The sequence below is a fragment of the Amblyomma mixtum genome, chromosome 6 (genome assembly GCF_055824585.1).
Source record: "Amblyomma mixtum isolate Tamu chromosome 6, ASM5582458v1, whole genome shotgun sequence".
NCBI lineage: Eukaryota > Metazoa > Arthropoda > Arachnida > Ixodida > Ixodidae > Amblyomma > Amblyomma mixtum.
Window position 1 is genome coordinate 36,973,746 of NC_143017.1, and position 22,225 is coordinate 36,995,970.

A 22,225-nucleotide genomic window follows, 5' to 3' on the forward strand; every position below is an offset into this window, starting at 1 on the left:
CTAACTATTCCATTGGGTTCATGCGATAGCTCGATGATATTGCACAGGTCATGCTCATTGCTTACGACATGCTGTGATTAACCTATAATTACGATGCCAAACATTAAACTCATTTAGCGTGTGTTTATTCTGTGTCTCAGGATGTCTGTGAGGACTGTGTGAGATTGCAGGTTGTATTTTACACAAACACAAAGGTATAAACAATAAACGAGGCGGCTTTTATAGGAAAGGAAACCAATTTCAGTATGGGCTTGGAAAAAGGAAAGAAACAAGAGAGCAACGCAACAACACACGGAAAAAACACACGGGGGAACAGAACAAAATCCTCGCGAAAAATACAGGAAAAAAGAAAGTCAAAGAGGAAAGTCACACTACTTGTCTCTCATACGAGCATCGAGCGGGGAGGACTGGCTGGGTGTCGGGCAGTCAGGGAGGCTCTGGGCGTTCCAGTGTCGATGCACTGTTGCCGGCGTTTCCCCGTTGGCCTTCAGCGCTACCGCAGCGTCAGCGTCAGTGGGCTTCCAGCACGGTTCCCAGGTCTGGTATCCCGGAAAGGCCACGTAGGCGCCAGAGGCGGCGTGTGTGGAGAAGCTGACGGATGGACGGAGAAGAGTGGCGCCTGGGCCTGGTGGTTGAGGCTCTCGACGATGGATGTCCAGGTTTGGTGGCCCGGACGTCTGCGGCTGAGGCCCAAGCCCGGAACTCGGGGAGCCAGCAGAACTCGTCCACGTCCGTCGCCCACCGCGCTCTTCTCTTCTCTGCCACGTAATCCTCTTCCACCTGTCCCGGCGTACCCCTCCGCACGCGCTCCTCGTGCTTCTTCGTCTTCTCCTCACAAACGACGCTGGGTGGCGCTATCTCCTTACAGAAGGCCCCCTCTGCGGAAGTTTTTTCCAAGGGAAAGAACTCAACTTCAGGTGAGCGACCCCAGACGCGATCGACGATCGCAACACAGAACACCGCACCACAGCGCGCATACTACACGCCACACATAATACGATGGTCGTCAATGCTCGAAGCGTACACAGACATTCGTACACACTGCACATAGAGTATATGGAAAGTCAACGTAAAGCGTCCATAGAGGGCGAAGAAACACGGAAGGCAAAAAAAGTAGGTAGCCGACGCTCAAAAACAAACATGAACAAACAAAGGCAATGCCAACAAGAACAGGTGTGGGCTACATTCTTCCGTATTCCATTTTTCACATCAAATCACTTCACCACCCCGAGAACTCTCTCAGCTAGTACTTCCGTTTTCCTTTGTGAACCCGGTTTCTCCAAACCGACCCCGGTCTCCACCGTGATTTTAAATGTTCCCGTCCTACGATGTTATACACTCTGTGCCGGCCGTTGTCCGCCGGCACCGATGTAACAACGGCGTCATTTACTTTGTTCTCCCTTTCCTTCCACACAGTCCGTTGACACTTATCACACGATCTGACATAACTCTTAATGTCAGCCTGTACACCGGGCCAGTAAAACTCACCGAGCACCCTAGCTATTGTTTTCCGTATTCCTTGATGGCCGGATAATGCAGTCTTATGCGCCAACATAAGGACTTGCGTGCGTAAGCCCTTCGGTACAACCGCTTGCTCAGCTACTCGGTCGGGACACACTTTGTATGTTCGGAAAAGAACACCGTCATCTGCACATCAAAAGAGTGGGCGGTCTGTCCCTTGCCACGAAATATTTGCCCCAACTTCCTGCGACACACCTCTAAGGTCGGCTGTTCTTCCTGTTCGAGGCGAAACTACGGCCGTGACAAGTGGAGTGTGTTCAGAGTGGGGCTTTTACTACTCTTTGAAACCTTTGCTGTCACCGTAAGGGAAGGAACATCGACCGCACCCGTAATGGCAAGGGAAACTGCCTGATCAGTGAGAACTGGCGGGTCAACCGAGAATGGAGGTTTAGCGCCAGGGACATTGCCTATTATGATGTCGTACAGGGGTGTAGACAAGCACCGCGCGATGGCCTTACCCGAAAAGTATGGTGAGCAAATCACCACCTCCGCTTCCGGAACTTCTACACGGGTCCCATTGGCAAAGATGGTTTGGTTTGGTTTATGGGGTTTAACGTCCCAAAGCGACTAAGGCTATGAGAGACGCCGTAGTGGAGGGCTCCGGAAATTTCGACCACCTGGGGTTCTTTAACGTGCACTGACATCGCACAGTACACGGGCCTCTAGAATTTCTCCTCCAAAGAAATTCCAGCCGCCGCGGCCGGGATCGAACCCACGTCTTTCGGGTCAGTAGCCGAGCACCATAGCCACTGAGCCACCGCGGCGGCGACAGGGTCATTGGCAAAGAATAATGTAGCCTGTTTCCCTGTAAGTGCCGCTGCCGGTACAAGGGACTCACGCACAACAATGCCGGTGCTGCCCATATCCCGTAATACCGAACCGGCTGGCCGAACACCTCACCGTGCCCCACGGGCATAGCAGTTTCCACCGGGTTGGAAGGACAGACCATCTCACCCAACTGGCCCTCTACGTGCGTTACCTCTGCAGGGTTATCGGGATGGGAATATCGAGGTGTCATGCAACAGGCGGACTCCTCACGGTCTCCTGGTCTCTTAGCTTTGCATGACTGGGCATCATGTCCTACCTCGCCGCACCAGGTGCAATACAATTGCTTCGGCCTCGTCCGACAATCCGACGCCTTGTGCCCAGTCTTCTCGCAAAGAGCTGGCCGTTGAGACGCTACGCTCTCGACGGTCACTCGGAGGATTTGCGCCACCCTCCATGAGCCTTATTTGTAGCTGCAAGTTCCGCGCCTCTAACTCCAAGCGTTCCTTCGCTGCCTCACGCCCCGTATCTAAATTCCGTGCCTCTAACTCCAATTTCTGCTTCGTAGCTTCTCGCTCTAACTCCAATTTCTGCTTCGCAGCTTCACGCTCAGCGGCTCTCTCTTCCCGTGCCTTACGAAGCTCGTCCTCCACCCACGCTCGCAACTCCGCGCCGCACAAGCCCATGCGCTCGCCTAAAGCAACCAACTCTGAAGCGCTCATACTGTTCCTAAATTAACACAACAGGCAAAGAAATAAAAACCAACCTCGTCCTGTCGTAGTGGACGCCAAATTTGTGAGGAATGTGTGAGATTGCAGGTTGTATTTGACACAAACACAAAGGTATAAACAATAAACGAGGCGGCTTTTATAGGAAAGGAAACCAATTTCAGTATGGGCTTGGAAAAAGGAAAGAAACAAGAGAGCAACGCAACAACACACGGAAAAAACACACGGGGGAACAGAACAAAAACCTCGCGAAAAATACAGGAAAAAAGAAAGTCAAAGAGGAAAGTCACACTACTTGTCTCTCATACGAGCATCGAGCGGGGAGGACTGGCTGGGTGTCGGGCAGTCAGGGAGTCTCTGGGCGTTCCAGTGTCGATGCACTGTTGCCGGCGTTTCTCCGTTGGCCTTTAGCGCTACCGCAGCGTCAGCGTCTGTGGGCTCCCAGCACGGTTCCCAGGTCTGGTATCCCGGAAAGGCCACGTAGGCGCCAGAGGCGGCCTGTGTGGAGCAGCTGACGGATGGACGGAGAAGAGTGGCGCCTGGGCCTGGTAGTTGAGGCTCTCGACGATGGATGTCCAGGTCTGGTGGCCCGGACGTCTGCGGCTGAGGCCCAAGCCCGGAACTCGGGGAGCCAGCAGAACTCGTCCACGTCCGTCGCCCACCGCGCTCTTCTCTTCTCTGCCACGTAATTCTCTCCCGCCTGTCCCGGCGTACCCCTCCGCACGCGCTCCTCGTGCTTCTTCGTCTTCTCCTTACAAACGACGCTGGGTGGCGCTATCTCCTTACAATGTCCTTCTCATGTAGTGTTGTTCCGAGCCTTGAGCGATAAACCACACCCACACTTGTGTTGTGTTCACCATAACGTTGCGTTTAGATGTAAGTGATTCTTCCCGCCGTTAAGCAACTTATATCCCCCTCATGGGGCGACAGCCCACTAGTGGCACCTCCCACATGCAAAGCCGATGATCAAATTACTGCGGGTTACGAGGAGTTCGATGGCACCTGTTTGGGGACATATTTCCCTACCCGTAAATAAGGATATTTTAGCCGGGAACGTTTTTTCCGGGAACCTTTTTTCTGGGGGCGTACATTCCGGGGACTTTTTTTTTGGGGGGGGGGGGGGGGGGGTACGTTTTTTCCGGAACCAAAGGAATAGGCGTCACGTGACGCCCCATTTCCAGTTCGTCTGGCTCACTCCTGGACAACAATGTATCTATCAAATGAGCTTAACGCCATGTGCAAAGATGAAGACCCGACAAGCGGCGAAATCAGATTAGACATGGGCGCGGCCTTTCCACCTACCCGGACCATTCGCGAGCCACACGGAGAATGAACTGGGACCTCACTTGACCCCTGGTCCGTCGGCCAACTGACCGTCACGGGAATAAGCTTTATAATGTTTCGGACCGGGAACCAGCACACGCGCTGTTTTCTCCTATGAATGCGGCCAGGTCGTAGGTGTTTCAACTATTCACCAGTACCACCTAATTATTTTTCCGCATGACATTCGTGGTGCCACCTAACGCGACAACTGTTTCTGGGAACTGTTGTCGCTTTGAGCGAGCGCATGGTAACGTTGGACATTGTTCATCCTTCGAACGATTTCGCTCCAACGCAGACCGGCGCGGTATTTATTTATTTATTTATTACATACTGTTGGCCTCTCTTTGAGGCCGTAACAGGATTGGGTGCACATATGCATGAAAAAGTACACAATAAAAGACTGCAGAGAAGGAACTTTTCACTCTCATAGAAAGAAACATGGTAAATGACACATGGTGACAATGTTAACCGTTTTGAAAGTGGTTTGCTACCTTCGACACGAATGCTTCAGGAGTGAGCTGGCTTACAATTTCAGAAGGCAACATATTCCGCTCACGGATTACATGCGGGAAGTATGAAAATTTGAATGCATCACTGTGGTATCTATATTCAGATAGATGTTTTTCATGTTTTGTTCTTGTGACACGTGTATTAGGCGTAAGCAGGTATCTAGTTTTATCAAGTTTTGTGTCGTTATTCAAGAGGAGGAACAAGAACTTAAGCCGCAACAGTCTAGCTCGTGTGTGAATTGTAGATAGGCCGGCTTTTTGTAAAAGCAGTGAGGGAGAGTCATGGCGACTGTATTTGTTATAAATGAAGCGGACAGCTTTTCGCTGAACACTTTCTAATCTATCAATATATTGTTTAGTGTAGGGCGACCAGGCAATAATACCGTATTCTATAACTGAGCGGACAAGTAAAATGTAGGCTAACAGTTTTGTTTCAGGTGAAGCAAGTCGAAGGGAACGTCTTATGGTATAAAGCGCGGAATGTGCCTTTGTGGCAATGTGTGTCACGTGCTTGTTCCATCGTAGATCGGAGCTAATAATCACACCAAGATACTTGAATTGCTCTACTTTTGTAAGGGACTTCTGTTCAATTCCATAAGTGAAGTTTAATGGTTGTTTCTTTCTTGTGATGGTCATGCAGACGGTTTTCTCCAGGTTGAGGGCCATCTGCCAGTTGTCGCACCATTCCGATATGTACAGCAGGGATTTGTTTAGCAGTATTTGGTCGGCAGAGCTATTGATTTCTTTGTACATCACACAATCATCCGCAAACATCCGTACTGTTGCATCAATATTCTTGCACAGATCATTAATAAAGAGAAGGAAAAGAATTGGGGCGAGCACTGACCCTTGTGGCACGCCAGATAATACTGCTGCTAAATCCGACTGGCTGTTTTCAAAACAGACAAACTGATGTCGATCAGTTAAGTAGGCTTTTATCCAATTAGTCATTGATCCGTTTCCAAGAAAGTGAACTAGCTTGTAGTGAAGTTTAGAATGAGATGCCCGGTCGAATGCTTTTGAGAAATCAAGGAATACCATATCTATTTGGCCCCCCTTTGTCTATTGTCATAGCTAGATCGTGGACAGTTTCTACTAATTGCGTTGTCGTGGACAAACCTTTTCGAAAGCCATGTTGATTGGGAATAAGTAAATTGTGGTTTTCTACAAACGTTGTAATATGCTTCAAAATTAAATGTTCTAAGATTTTACAAGCCGTACATGTAAGAGAAATAGGGCGATAGTTGGAAGCATTTGCTGGGTCTCCTGATTTATGTACCGGAATTACCTTGGCTATTTTCCACATTTCTGGGAGTTCTGCATTTTCTATTGATTTATTGTATAAGATAAGCAAATACTTAAAAATCCATTCAGCGTAACGTTTCAGAAATGCGTTCGGTATATTGTCTGGGCCTGCCGATTTTTTCGTGTCAAGACTGAGAAGTAGGGCAAATATTCCTTCTTCAGTTAGTGTTATTTCCTCTAGTGTATTTCTGCTGTCGTTAATATGGGATTCTATCGTATGGGTGGTGCCATCATCCAGCGTAAACACAGATTTAAAGTAATTGTTAAAGGAAGTGGCTGTGATTGGTGCTACATTCGGATCAGGTATACTCTTTCTAGTCTTTGAGTTCAAGTACCGCCAGAATTTATGAGGAGCCGTCTTAATAAATTTAGAAAGAGTGACGTTCATATACTTCTGCTTGGCCGCTTTCACAGCTTGTTTGAGTGCTCTTGAATGGATGCCGATTTTCGTAGCGTAACTTGACAAGTACAGTCTGCGTTTCAGTTTTCTTAGGCGTGCAATTTTGCGCTTCAGATGTATGATCCCTCTGGTTATCCATGGGTTTGTTCGGTGCACTGGCTTGGCTTTCTGTGGGATATACTTAGATACGCAATCTTGTACAATAGTTACGAAAGTCAGCCATAACTGGTTGACAGACAGTGAGGGATCTTGGGAACTAACGCAGAAATTTGAGTATGACAGTTTCAATTGATCAAGAATGCTGACATCATCCGGGGCTGACCAGTCAAGAATCCATATTTTTTGCCTTTCAAAAGAAGTCGATATGCTTAACGGGAGGACACATAATGTAGCCTTGTGATCTGATAGACCATCTACTACCTCGCTTGAATAGTTTGCAAATTGAACTATATCGCTAATAAACATAAGATCAAGAGTGCTAGTACTTTCTTTTGTAACGCGCGTTGGGTCGCGGATTACTTGCATGAGACCGAAGTTAAAAGAGATGTCAAGCAGTGCTTTTGAGCTAAATATGTCTGCATTACCGTGATGAAGTGTTTCTCAATTGATACCGGGAAGGTTAAAATCGCCTGTAAGGATAACTTTTTTTGACTCGTTTAAGTGGTGCTCCATGTAGTCTGCCATCAGGCATAACGTTTCGTCGGTATCATCAGGCGGGCGGTACATCGTGCCTAGATAAACCAAGTATTGACCCACAGTGACTTTGCACCAAAGCGCTTCAACGCCATCGATAGCTGGCATGGTCGCTGCGTGTATGCTATCTTTGACCAAGATTGCCACTCCACCGCCACGTGTACATCGGTCTTTACGCATGACAGCATAGCCAGGCGGAAAAATATCCGCATCTGATATACTGGGAGAGAGCCAGGTTTCTGATATGGTGATAACGTCAGGGTTATGTTCGATTAAAAAGGCTTCAAGCTCAGATGCTTTATTCACGACGCTTCTGGCATTTATGTTGGCTATTGTTAGAAAGTAGGGCGTGACGTTTTGCTTAGTTTTTTTTCCTTCGTGGTTGTTTTTTTTCCTACGGTTACTTTCGTTTCCGTATCACCGTTCAAGGTATAGAGCACATCGTTAACTTTAATCTTGTCATAGACCAACGAAACTTTGTCACCTTTATCCTTGTTAGGCTTGCAGCTGTCCCAAAGCTTTTTTCGGATGCTACGAAGCCGCGGCGAAAAATCTTCGCTTACTGATATCTCGGAATCCTTCAGTTTGTGACAGTTTTAGAAGATTTTCGATTTGTCTCGAAAATCACATAACTTGAGAATGACAGGTCTGGTTTTGTTGGCCTTAGCTACGCCTAGGCGATGAATTCTTTCAACTCAGTGGTTATACTGTTCGGCTGCTCCTAAGACGCAGGTTCGATCCCGGCCGCTCCGGTTGAATTTAGATGGAGCCGAAATTCTAAATGCCTGAGTACTGTGCGATGTCAGCGCATGGTAAAGACACCTAGGTGGTCGAAATTTCCAGAGTCCTTCAGTATGGCCTTCCTCCCAGCTTGAGTCACTTTAGGACGCTAATCCCCTATCAATCATCAACTATCTTCATTGCAAAAAAAAAACTAAAAATAAAGACAGGTGGAAGAAATGAACGGGACAAGGTTGATAGAAACAAAACTGGCACAAGTAAATTTTTATCTGATTACTCAGCTAGGCGCAGATGATTACAGTGGGGCACAGACACTAGCGACAGCGAACAGGAGGCAGACGTTCTCACTTTGCACGTGTATAACGTTGTCTGTTTTTGATCACCTCATCTCAGACAAGAAGGGGTACGCTTGTCGACTACACTTATGAAACGCTACGCAAAAATCTCAACTATAAAAAGTACACTGCGCACTAATGCTCTCATCGTATCAGAGGTGCTAATCTATCCGCGAGACACAGTTGCGCTGAACATTTGTACTGCACCGAAAATTCACCTGTCCAGCTTCTGGACGAACGACTGCCACTGTCTCCGCGTTACCAACGCTTCCGTAAATACGGTAAAGAGAAACACTCGTCGAGAAGAATAAAAAAAGGTAAATGTCTCTTTCAACTACAACCTTCAGGGTCTGCGTGTAGAGGGCGACCTCCGCGAGAGCTGGTGGCTGGTGCAGGCATATTCACGCGTGCAGGGGCCGGCCAAACGTTAATCGCATAGGTTTCGGGGTCAGTGGCAAAGGAACGTCCCGGATAGCTTAAGACGTCATAAATAACGCGCCAACTGTGCGCTGAGAGCAATCGCTCCTTGGAGCCCTCGCACTGCCGTTCCCTGCAACAGCATGGCAGAAATAACACACCTTCTGTCTTCTCTCTTCACGCCTGCACAAACCCGCTCTCTTTCGCTGGGCACTATGCTGCATGAAAGGCAAAAAAATATAGTGACCAACAGAAGGGTCCCGAAGAATGAACGCCCAGTGAACAACACGCAGGACATAGGCGCCAACAGTAATCCGAGGCGTCGGGCCGAGAGCGGCCAAGTGTGTCCATCCTTCTGAGGAGGAACGACCCCTTTACCCTCCATCCCCCTGTCTTCTAATGAACTAAGAGGCAAGAAGACGTCGGAACGTGATGGGACGTGCTGTAGCAAAAAAAGAGAAATACGTGTCCTATCGCCATCCATCCGCGGTATGAGAGTGGGACTAGCGGCTGTAATCAATCCTTGGGCCTTCTCTTCGTCTGCTCTGGGCAGATCCCGGCTCTCCGAAATTGGGGCCCCAGATACACGAAGGCACGGAGTCGGAAAATATACGGCGCTTCTGTTGGCCGAGTGGTGGAGAGCGACCGGGGGTAGCTTGTGCGTGAATGCGGGACTTGAAAATGGAGAATGGAGGCACGCGTCTTGTCGGGAACGCAGGAGAGTGGCGCTGGCGGTAGTATGCCTCCGCTACAGCTTGTGTTTCGTCAGGTACAGAGGCGAACAGCATGGTCCCCCCCCCCCCCTCTAACAGCCGAGCTGGTAGCACTTTCTTCTTGACTCCACTGCAGCCAACTTCGAATTTCAATATTGGTCTCAAACTTAACGTATGACGCCTTGTCACTCTCACAGAATTAACTAACAACGTGACAAAGTATTAAATAATGTACACAGAAAATATGGAGAAACGTTCACGGTACGCTGTGTAATGCGGAAACCCGGCGACAGCTCCAACACTGCAGTAGATGGCCTATGAGAATGATATCAGTAAAAAAGACAATATTACACACTTAGCAAAGCGCCACTGGTATCCTACACATCCATCGGATCGTGATCTCTTCATGCTCGCGCTTGAACCCTCGTAGATTTGCGGGCATCTGCGCGAACATGCGGCTCTTGATGTTTCCGCCCTAAAGAGCTGGCGCCGTAAAGAAATGAAAAAAAAAAATGACAGGTGATTTCACTAGAAACTAACTTCGAATTATGGTGCGCTAGCACGGTTCGCCTTGGTTTTGCAGGTTAAAGATTAGCTTTCTTTGGTTTTACTTCATTTGAACTGCCTTAACTTTGTTGATATATCATACGATGTAAGTTTCCGTGATGTTGCATTATTTCAGACTTGTATTGCAGTAAAATGTTATTTTCTAGATTCACAGATCCCTAGAGGTGTGCATAGCAGCCCTAGCTCAGTGGTACAGCGATTAAAAGACGCGCCACTGCCCCTGCTATGGCAGGTGCTTCGATGGGTGGGGCTCGTGAGACGCAGGTTTGTCTTCCCGAGCAATCTCTCTAGGCTAATCAATAATTCAGGCGTCACCTGCAATGCTGGGCACTTTGTTCATAATCCGGAGGGAAGGTTGTGATCCCGTCACAAAGTCACGTGACTTAGGTCGAACACCTGCAACCCAGGCGGTGGCCATCCAGCTCTTCCATATTGCAGAGGGGTCACGCAAGCAGAGGGGTAATACGGGAGTAATTACTCATTGGCATCCACCCAAGCGCAGCCATACGGCTACAATGGAAAGCTATACAGCTTTCTCAGAAACTTCGTAGTTAAAGAAAAATTCGTCCTGGTCCGGGGTTCGAACCCGGAACCACCGCCACACCGGAGCAGTCGCTCTACCAATTGAGCTAACCGGGACGGCAAGCTTATGGTAGGGCGAGAGCGAATTGATCAGTAACTCGAAGTGGGAAGAGTGTTGGTCAAATGTTTAGGGAGTTGGTCAAATGTTCCCCTAAACATTTGACCAACACTCTTCCCACTTCGAGTTACTGATCAATTCGCTCTCGCCCTACCATAAGCTTGCCGTCCCGGTTAGCTCAATTGGTAGAGCGACTGCTCCGGTGTGGCGGTGGTTCCGGGTTCGAACCCCGGACCAGGACGAATTTTTCTTTAACTACGAAGTTTCTGAGAAAGCTGTATAGCTTTCCATTGTAGCCGTATGGCTGCGCTTGGGTGGATGCCAATGAGTAATTACTCCCGTATTACAAATCTACTCCACCTTGGGGGATTCCCCTAAACATTTGACCAAGCAGAGGGGTCAGACAAACAGAGGTTTTTCGGTGGAATGGAATCCCTAGTGCAAGCGCACTAATTAAATATCTCAATTGAATGTCCACCCGGCAGTGAAGTTTTGCCTTTAATGACTGAACGTGAATGGCGGTCAATCTAATACGCTGTATGATCATGCCAACCGTTCAACATATATATTACTTTGTCTAGCATGCAACCGGAAGTCTAATACCATATAGCCTTGCATTCGGCAGGGATTCGACAAACGTCCTGCGCGTCCAAGGGGTCAGTCTCTGCGTGCCTGCTCGTGGACTATCGTTAACAGAAGGAGGAGGGTGTGGCGCCAATGTATGAAGGCAAAAACAGTGAATGGCTGCCACCGGAACCACGAGGGGCTTAGTTACCTTGGAATGAGGAGGAGAAGGATGGTATACCGTCGAGGAAGTAATCTATGGTGACAGCGTAGAAATGCGTAACCGGTGTATTTACCATGGGAACCATCCGGTGGGTGGCTGCGGAGAGGAGGGAGAGTTTGACGAGAACGGAGATGGCAGCATGCTTCACCTGTGGCAGCTGTGTGCGAAACGCTCCGCCTGAGGAGACGTTTTTTTGTGTGTTTGTTTGTTTATTTATTGTGCTTAAGACAGTACAGAAGTAGTGCCAAGGGGCAGAGGCAAAAGGCGATAGCAATGAACGCCTGACTGGGCCAATGTCCCTACAAAACTTGCAGCACAAACAGCACACACATAGGAATGACTGCAAATAAAGAAAGCTTGGACATGAACAGAGGCAATCTGTCTATTACAGTGGAAATTAAAAAGAGCAGGATTGAAGCCAGCACTAAGTAGTGAAATTATGCAACTGTGCAACCTAACCACAAAATACATTGACAGAATAAGTTGAATAATAAAATATAGAACCAATCAGTGGGCATAAACTCACGCAGTGGCAACTAATAAAATCACAGGACAACAATGAATTATGATATGATATTCGTTCATCGGTGACTTCGAGTACGTGGAGCAGTGAACTAAAGAGGGGTGCGAGTATGGGGGGAAAACTAATAAGTGCGCTCTAGAAGTACGTAGATATTAATATCCTCGCATACCATCTTCCTTAGCATATCGTAAAATATAAGCCCCTTAAGAGGTGTCACTGACTCTTTGGTTACACAGTGGCAGCCATCATATTGTAGCAGTCACGACATGCCAGAACTGAATAAATGTTTTTTGACAGTAGTGCTTCGTTTTTATGGTGGCTGCCCGAAGCACGCATGCTTTGGCGTCATCGGCAGGGGCGATACAGAACCTGGGTGGTACACACAGCGCATGCGCATCATGTACGATACACCTACATTTTTTTTTTACCTTTCACATTTCGCGTCCGTTTCTCAGTCTTTCGCAGAAGCCAATGACCTCATCAGGGACAAGCTTGTATCCACTGTATCACCTTTAGGTGTCTGGTGATACTGGAGATAGAATCCCGGAACTCCCACTTTCGGGCTAAGTGCTCAAACTGTTTGACCAGCTAGACGATTATTTATTTCTGTTTGTATCCTTCGAAAGTTCCTTCTTGACCTTGCCTCCAGAAGAGCATTTTCTTTTCACTGTTCTTGGCAAGTACGCGCTCTCTTTCATTTTATTACGCGTGGCACCTTATGCTCTGTCGATACGTGTTTGAATCGAAAAACTCGCCGAAAGCATTATACATTTTAGTATCGTGATAACGGGGTGACATCTATTTTTCAACGTGAGGCCGGAAAGTTCCAATCTGGCCGAACATCGGTAAAAGAGGCATTTTGTTCAGTTCATTCTTTCGCTCAGTTTGTCTTTTTTTTTTTATGCCAGCCTCCTCGCTGTCAGCCTTGAGCGCGGCTGCTTCGGGTCGCTCCCTGAGTGATCCATCAAATATTCAGGGGCAACAGCGACTAAGACGCATCGCGATACCAAGCGAGCGAAGGATGCCTTCTCAGCGAGAAGGGATCGTTCTTCTGCGAACAGATCGGCTTCGCATTTTTTTATGATAGTGAAAGGAGGATGATGTGATTTATATTCGCAAGCCTTTACCTTTTAGTCTACTTGCGCGAAAAAGAAAAACTTTGGGAGACGAGCTTTTAGTTTCCTCCGCAAAGGCTGTAGGGGGGACGGCAACGTCAGCGGAAGCGGTCGCGTGCATGCTTCTGCTCTATGTTTGGCTTGTGCTCTGCATATTCTGGAAGATGTTGCTGATATCTAATCATGTAAGTACTACAAAATAAGTGTGTTTACTGCGCTTGTGTACAACAGCAACAAGAAAAAAAGCGAAAAGAGGTCCATCCTTGAGAGTACAGATGATTACATGGCCCTGACGACGTCAATATCTCGGAATGGTAGCCGTGTATATTTTACACATTTTTTTTGTTAATAGTATTCTAGCAAAAGTGAATGAAATTTCATTCGTTTCGAGCGTTCATGGATATCAGCGGCCTCTTCTCGAAACTTCTCCGAAATATCCTTTCCGTAAACACCGTCGTCTTCTCCTTTATTGCCCGTTCAGTGAAACGACCTTGTAATGTCAAGAAGCCGGCTAATCATCGTGCCGAAGCCTTCTTCATCGAGTCAAAAGAGAGCGACAGCAGAGAACAAAGGCAGCAGTGTTTTATTCTTTCAAAATAAAACTTGTTGCAAACAACGACTACCGATACAATTGGGTCCAGTTTTTTTTTGTCGCTAAAAAGAAGCGCCCCCTTTTTTTAAGTCATGCATAAAATGAAAATAGCACAACAGTGTGTGCGGTCTAACGAAAGCAATTCTAGCCATCAACGACAAAAAGAGGGCCAGAAACAAAGTCGCATATTTCTCTGTTTTATAGGAACTCGTTTCACGCTGTCGGAGTAACTTCGAGGGGCCTTATATTTTGCCAGCGGAGCGCTTTAATTAAGATTGCAGTCTAGTTGCTGAGATTAACCTTTCAATGTATTTGCTTATATGTAATTTCTTCCTTATTATCTCCTAGAGAATATGGCAGCTGCGATGCAACACATGGATTAGGGCTCCGTAAACGTTCTACTCTCGAACTGGTTCCAAAGCTGATCCACCTACTCACCGCTTTTTGAATAGCTCGAAAGCGGCATTTCACGCCAGCTTGAATATACCTCATATTTAGTTTGCTGACAAAAAAAGCATAACGTTCATAGCGCCCCATGGAAGAGAGTACGAAGAACGTATCGACCTAGTTGCGACGTGATATGTTAACGCGTATCAAAGCTTGAGTCAAGTAATACGCTTTGCAAATAACGTGTTCTGCTTGGCATTCTTAAGCGGCATGTTGGGCAAGGCAGTGACCCCCGGACAGGGTCGTTGTCCTGAAACAAAGAAAAAGATTAAGAGATTTCAAACGCAGAGTGGCCACTGGATAAAATTCATCAAACGCACAGCATTGATTTTTCTGGTGTGGCCTCCGTAGAAAACATTTCGTTTTGCTCCGCCGAGGGTCTGCAACGCGAGCTCAGGCTCAGGCATACGATCTCTTTTGTGTAAGGGGATGCTTATTAGGAAATAAAAACTTCCGTTCGTGATATGGCAACTTACGAATTCCATTCTCGCAAACTAGGCTAGCAATCGGCTGCCCGGAACGTTGAGGATAACAAAGCTCAGCCCTAGTCAGAGTGACGATGGTTGCAGCAGCCCCCATAAATCAGGCGTCAAAAGTATCCGCTGCTGTGTTTCCGCATAAAGCTCTTCTTTCCTGCAATGGAAAATTATTGATCGCGGCTTCAAATCAGATGTTTGTACCAGCCAGGAATCTGGTACAAGCATCTTCAAGATGGCTATGTTAAATGCTGGTTGCCATGATCGGTATTCCATATATGGTTAGTCTCGTACATGTAGCACACCTCGTTTTTGTGCACTAACTTTAAGCTTTAATAGACCGATTTCACTAGCAGTTGCACTACACCACTTCCGCCGCGATGCACTCCGGGAGGTGTGATACGCCGGCCGGTGGCCGCGTCAGCGCGCTGCGTGGCGCACGCTCGAGAAGCAGTCCTGTTTGCGTCGCCACACGATGTTTCTCCGCATGAATACTAGATTTGTGGAACAAGTGAGTTCGACTGAGTGGTGTCATGGGCTCCGACAATTGTGCGAAGCAGAGGGTGGAGGATTTTTATTTCCTCGAAGAGAAAAGATCCCTAAGACATAGCGTAGGTGCTGTTTTTGAGAGCTAGCTCAAGAAGCACTGTTCTACCTTGTCCCTTTTCATCAGTGGACATTGACGAATGGCAAATTTGCAAGGTCTGAAGTTGTCTGAAATGCCTTTTACGCGCCGGTCAGCTTTGAGGCTGTCTATTAAATTGGCAAAAAGAAGGTGATCGAGCTTACCTTCGTGCTGCGTCGTCAAGCCCTATTTGCAGTGATTTCTGCCCGATTTAAGGTTGTAAGTGAACACGTCTGCTAAGTTTTATTGTGATATTCCGGAATTCACAATGTATGTTTGATGCGCGTATTTACTCCTGACACCTCGAGCTACCGTACAAGCGATAGGGCTTTCTCTATTTCATGGAATGAGAAAGCGAAGCTATAAAACGTATAAAACCGTAGAAATGTTGAATGATTCCGGATGCTCTGTTGCGCATTGGCAGTTGAGCATACGTAATATTGGCATTTCAGCCACACGCCTTGCATGCCGGAATATCACCCTCATTTTTGCAGAGATTTTTTTTGAAAAAAGAAAGACCATATAGTGTTCACCGATCAGACATGTGCAGACTTGCACTAAGAAATTAGCGAGAGTGTCTTATGGAAGCCACCCTGGCAGCAAAAAATTATATTACCCCAAGTCAAAAAGTAATTAGCATTGAAACAATCACAATGCTTCTATTGGTCACGAAATTAAAAGCCATTCAACTCTAATTCGGCGCCCTCAAACCTCCCCGAATGACATCTCCTTTTCGTATTTTGTACTGAAGACAAGCACTTGTCACAACTCCATTTAAAAAACGGCATTGTTCACTAGTACCTCTCAGCTTTCCCGCTGGGGACCAGCCAAGCACGCAATGAGTACATTTACGTGTTCACATGAATAAAATAAACTACCGCATGGCTAGTTTTGAACAAGGACCATGATGAAAAAATAAAGACAGCAAACGCAATGTGACACATCTGTAGCGAATGCATAGATGTATACAGCAAATAATGAACTTCAAAATTAGGTGGCAAGGAATGTAAAAACTCTCTGAAGACGTTAAAACGCGTGCATCGCTACGCGTTGAAATGTTCTACTGGCAAAATGAACGAAAGTGACGGTCAAGCGCGTTTTCATCGTCATTGCAACATGTTCACAAACAAGCTTGGAGTTGTCGTTCAACTTCATGCAGGAACTGAACACCCACTTAGCCCTTCTCCTGCTGCTAATAGCGTTGCCCCGCTCGAAACTTTGTTGCGCCGCCTCTGTCTCGTTTAGTTCAACACAATAAATGAAACGGAGGAAAGCGACTGCGACCGGGTATAATGCCAATAAAGGTGCAAAGTAAAGCGATCTGTCGTGCAGAGGACTCCACGAAGGACTACAACCAACATGGCGGCTGGCTACTTCCGGTAAACGCGTGCATGCGCACTAGGCTGTGTGAAGCCAATCTATTGTAAAAAACGTTATGCTCGCTAGCGGAGTTTCAAGAGTCTCAGTACACATCTTGTGCAAACGTTGCGTTTTGCGTGTTCAGTTTTTTTTGCATTTCGTGCGCACAAAAAATAGCCAGCAGTCTTCTCTCGATGCAGGGAGCAGATTCGGCCGCTTCGACTGCGCTGTGATTAATCCGTATTGCCTACGTTGTGATTACGCAGAATGACAACTGTTTCACGCTTTACCATACTCAATATTAATATGTAGTGCATTTCCCGAGTGTCTTATAAAGAAGAACGGCTCAGAATGTGGTGTTGAGAAAAGCATTGTCCTCAGTAAAAGGATAATTCTGAATCATGGAATGAAATAAGCATTATATATAATAAAATACTTATAATATTTCCATTTTCTGAAGTTAAGTGCGTATGCGTTAATTTGCTTTTCTTGCAGAAGTCATTGATATAACAATACAAGCCTGTAACATAGACTGCAGACTTGATGGGTTCAACGCAAGCTGCAGTCTCCGCTGTAGGTTACGATACAGCGACGAGAGGAACTTAAAACCATCCTTATCGTAGGAATCTGGCATAGACTTCCATGATGACCGTTGTGTTAAAGAATTGTTCTTAAAATATTGTTACGGGATTGGAGAAACGCAGGAAGGGCAAGGCCGGAGAACAAAAGAAGAAGAGGTTGAGAGTGTTGTGCCCCGCTGGACGCTGATTCCCGCTCGCCGATCGAACCTCTCGCCGCTGGCCTGTTGAACCAGCTAGAACACCCCGGCTATAAAGATTATAGCCGTAACAATATTTTACGTTGCCGGGCGCACGCGCCAGATAAGAGGGACCCTGAAAGTTCTGCAATGAATTCCAATAAATAATGCAAAAGCTTGTTCCCATCCTGCTCTTAAGTAGCGAAGCTTTCAAACTGGTATGCCTTCCGAAGAGTGTCCGAACAGCCTGTGGATGTAGTTATTTTCCATCTGATGACGTCACATTCCTCCTATGTCACCTTTCTGTGCCAACTTTCTTCTCAATCTAGCGCCGACTTGTGCGATATAATAAGTTAAACCAAAAGAAAGGACGCAGTTTATGGAGGCGGTATTGAGGCCATTATGTTAACTGCCAAATACACCGAGATTCCGAGAGTGACGAAGGAAAAAAGGTATTTGCTTATTATTCATTTCAGATTTACTGTAAGCCTTCTAGAAGGCCTTAGTCAGGAGCGGGACATACATAATAGAAGAAAAAAATGCACAGCATGAAAGAGCGCGGCAAGACGTGAATAAAAGAGATAAGCAGACATGATAAGCCCACCTGAGCAGAGGCATGTAACGAAAAAAGTGGGCTGAATGTTCTGCACATACGCACACTTTTCCCACACCAACTGAGGCAGCCAGACAGTCAAAAAGAAAATGAGAACAAAAATAAAAGCTTAAGAAAAGCAGACACGCCAAACCACAAGCACGCGAAACACGAAGAGCAAAGCAGCAGCATCATGCGTAAAATCATCAAGACTGCTGCTTCTACTTTGCAACAGAAGACTCTACAGTCGGAAATTCCGCAGTTTCCGTAGGAAGTGCCTTCCAATCACTGACAGTTTTAAGGAAGAAAGATTTTTTGAGGACATCTGTTTTTCAGCTATATTCTTTCAATTTACTGCAATCACTTCGCATTCTCCTCCGAGTAACTGGCGCGTTGTAAAGGTGCCTGTTTATACTAATTTTATTGTGGCATCGAAGATGCAACTGCTTGAGTTCATTCAAGCCTGTACTCTGAGACTTTAGTGCACGTGAACTGACAAAGCGTGCACTGACATCGCACAGTACCCAGGCCTCTAGCATTTCACCTACATATGCGAATTCCGTAGCCGGGGCCGTACGCACATCCTTCGGGTCAGCAGCCGAGCATCATAGCCATCGACAGGCCGCGGCGGCTGAGTGGTTCCATCCGTCACATGGAACAGTTAGGATTGGTACTGAAACTAACAGGAGAAGCTTTTCACGATAGCAAACACGTTAATAAAAAAAACGCAGAGTGCCCTCGGGTGATTTTCGGATATAGTGAGAATTGTTGGGTATGGCTTGTGGAACGCATTACGTCCTCAGGTGGACCGCCTAGGACCAGCTTACCGGATTTATAATGCAGTAGCAGTGATGGGCGTCCCGCCTGTACCCGCGTCCCTGGCGTCCGTCTGTCGGTGCGCAGCCTAGAGAAAGGGGAAAAATTACCATACTTATGCCCAGAACGGGGTACAAATTCACGGTGTCACTAACAGATTAAATTTTATCGGCATTTGTTTGTAAACTATTAGCATACTAGCAGCTTTACACCCCGTGTGGTAAATTTGCAACCATTCAGTAAAAGGAGGTTTTTGCTCAATTTAAACGTAACTTCAGCGCAGAAAAATACAACCACACAGAGAAGAATACAATCAAGACACGAACAGACACTGGAGGAACGCTAAAAAAAAGCAGCGTTTGTCAGTGTCAACAGGGTTTGCTTCCATACCTGGTTTTTCATGTTTTCGCGCTGCAGTTACGTTCATGTTGATGTTGTTGTATTAAGCTTTGGAATTCGCGGTATTCACAAATTTTAACTTAAAACGCAAGAGCACGCGGACACTTGCATCTGCCAATTCAGCTTAGAATGCATGACAGGTTCTGCTCATCCGCTTGAACACAGAAGACCAGAAGAGACTTGGACGCGTGGCCGGTTTAAACCTTGCTCCTGGTGGCACTTGATGAAAGTTTCTACCTCGTTTGAACAATAAGAAAACATTCCAAATTATTTCAGAAAATCGGAAAACACGCCAATCCGCTATCTTCTGTCATGTGTTAAACTGCCAGCCTCCTCGCGCTGTGGCACTAGTGGCAGCAGCTCAGTCAAGAGGGTGGCACAAATGTCTGACCTAAGGGCTAGTTAGTGTCACAACGCAAAGACAGCGCAACGAATCTGTCCGCTCAAGAAATTGGAGCTCACTTGTTAAAGCATTCTCTTCCACAAGAAATGTAATGTCGGCCGTTATTTTCCGCTTCTGTTTCCTAAACCAGGCAAAGCACTCTGGCAACGGCCCACTCCTTTGCAAAGCAAAGAATCGCTTTTCCCGTCCTATATACCAAAGGCCTAAAACATTTCATATTATGTTTCAGAAGCATCGCCTCTGCCACGCTGTTTTTTCTGAATTCTGTTATTTCCAACCATTGCCTTCATTGGAAACTGAGCCCGGCAACGCGTAACGCTGCAACCTTATCCAGTGACCTAGCCTACCTGGGCTATTCGAAGAATTAGCGGGCATTAAGTGGAATATCAAAGGGCTTAGCGAGGTTTGGGGAGCAGATGAGGTGTATACAGAACTAAGTGGTGGGCACGTACATTGCTATCATCGGGCAGCTAACAGACGAGAACTGGGTGTAAGGATCCCCATCAATCGTGATATTGCTGGAAACATAGAGCAGTTATATGGTGTTAACGAGAGGCTGGCAGCTATCGTAATTCGGCTTAATAAAAGGCACAACCTTGAGGTGATGCAGGACTACACGCCTACATCCAGCCATGATGACAAGATTGCTGAAAGCTTTCATGAGGGTGTGCAATCGGCAATGAACAAAGTAAATTCAGGGTACGCAGTACTGATGGGCGACTTCAATGCGAAGGTAGGCAAGAAGCAGGCCGGAGACCCGGCGGTAAGCGACTATGGAATAGGTTCCATGAATAGCAGGGTGGAGTTATTAGCAGAATTCGCAGAGGAAATAATGTACGGATCATGAATAGCTTCTTCCAGAAATGAGAGAACGGGAAGTGGACGTGGAAGAGCCCGAACGGTGAGACTAAAAACGAACTGGACTTCGCACTATTCGCTCATCCCAGTATCGTGCAGAACGTGGAGGTCCTCGGAAAGGCGCGTTGTAGAGATCGAAAAATAATAAGGTATCGAATTAGCATAGACTTGAAGAGGGAACGGAAGAAACCAGTGAAGCGGAAGCCCAAAAACGAGTTAGCGGTAAGGAGAAAACTAGAAGAAATAAGGACATTGCTCCAGCGCAGATATCCGCCTTTAATAGGGAAGACGATCCTACTTTTCAAACAAGGAACTATAATCTCAAAATTATCATTAAGGAGTGCGCAGTACAAGTAGGCGGTAGGATGGTACGATAGGATACCGGCAAGCTCAAACGCATGAAAGCGTCTAACCGCATGGACAGAATAGAACTGGCACACTTATCAAAGCTAATAAATAAGCGTAAGGTAGCGGAAATATGGAAGCTCATCATGGAGAGATTCGAGCATGCTGGAAAGAGCGGACGTGGCCAAAAAGTGTCGAAGAATCAACCAGACAGAGATGAAAACCAGGTTTATGCAGTGACAAAGAAGGAAACGTCATTATCGATATGAATAAGATAGTTAAAATAGCCGAAGAGCTCTAGAACAATCTATATAGTTGCGAGTGTTATGAGAACGTTAATCAGAGAGGCAGTAAGCATAGCAATGCGACATCCCACCAGCAATGAAAGAGGAAGTACAGAAAGCTTTAGGAGCAATGAAAAGGAGGAAAGTAGCTGATGAGGATCAGGAAGCAGAATATCTGTTGAAGGACGGAGGAGAGATTGCGCTAGAGAACCGAGCCATCCTATATACGCAGTGCCTTATAGCGTAGACCATTCCAGAAGCTTAGAAGAACGCTCAAATTATCCTAATTCATAAGCGAGGAGACCTGAAGGACAAGAAAAATTACAGACTGATCGCCTCACAGCCATTGCCTACGAGATATTTACTGAATAATCCCTAATACAATTAGGGCAACCTTAGACTTCAATCAACCAGATGATCGGGCAGGCTTTCGTAAATGATACTCGACAATAGACCATGTTCACACAATCAATGAGGTGATAGAGAAATGCACAGGGTTTAACCAGGGTATAACCTATATATAGCGTTCATTAATTACGAGAAAGCATTTCACTCAGTGAAAACCTCAGCAGTCATGAAGGCATTGTGGAATCTGGGTGTAGCAGAGTCTTATGTGAGAATACTAAAAGGTATCTATAATGACTGCACAGCTACCGCAGTACTTTATAATGTCAGCAATAAAATTCGAATCAGAAAAAGTGTCACGCAGGTTCACACGATCTCGCCTATGTTATTCACTGCCTGTTTACAGGAGGTGTTCCGATGCCTGGGCTCGGAACAGGTGGCCGTAAGAGTTAATGGACAATACCTAAGTGAACTGCGATTCGTTGATGACATAACTGCAAACCATGACGTATGCGTTATACAGGCAGAGCAGAACGATGTTTAAAAATAGAAGGCAGACCACCAAAGTAATCTTCAATAGTTTTGCAAGCAATCAGCAGTTCACAATTGGTAGCGATATGCTGGAAGTGGTAAGCAATACTTCTGCTTAGGGCAGGCAGTGGCCGCTGATCTGGATCACGACAGAGAAAAAAATGGAAGACTAATAATAATGTGGAGTATATCAGACAGGCTTTAAGATAATTTATAGCGTAGTTTACCAATATCCTTGTAGAGAAAAGTATACAACAGCTGTCTCTTACAGGTACTAACCTACGGGGAGAAACGTGAAGGCTAACGAGGAAGTT

General features: G+C 46.5%; 1 protein-coding gene across 2 annotated transcripts in view; it reads right to left on the reverse strand.

Moving 5' to 3' along the window:
* Window positions 1-13,729: 13,729 nt before the first annotated feature.
* The window catches only part of LOC149338789 (uncharacterized), a 199,095-nt gene continuing 190,599 nt past the window's right edge, over window positions 13,730-22,225 (reverse strand). For both annotated transcript variants that reach the window (XR_016283761.1, XR_016283762.1), the window contains exons 4-5: window positions 18,758-18,834; window positions 13,730-14,371 (exon numbers count right to left, since the gene is read on the reverse strand). The gene's annotated coding sequence lies outside the window, so the exon portion shown is untranslated. The remainder of the gene's footprint in view (window positions 14,372-18,757; window positions 18,835-22,225) is intronic.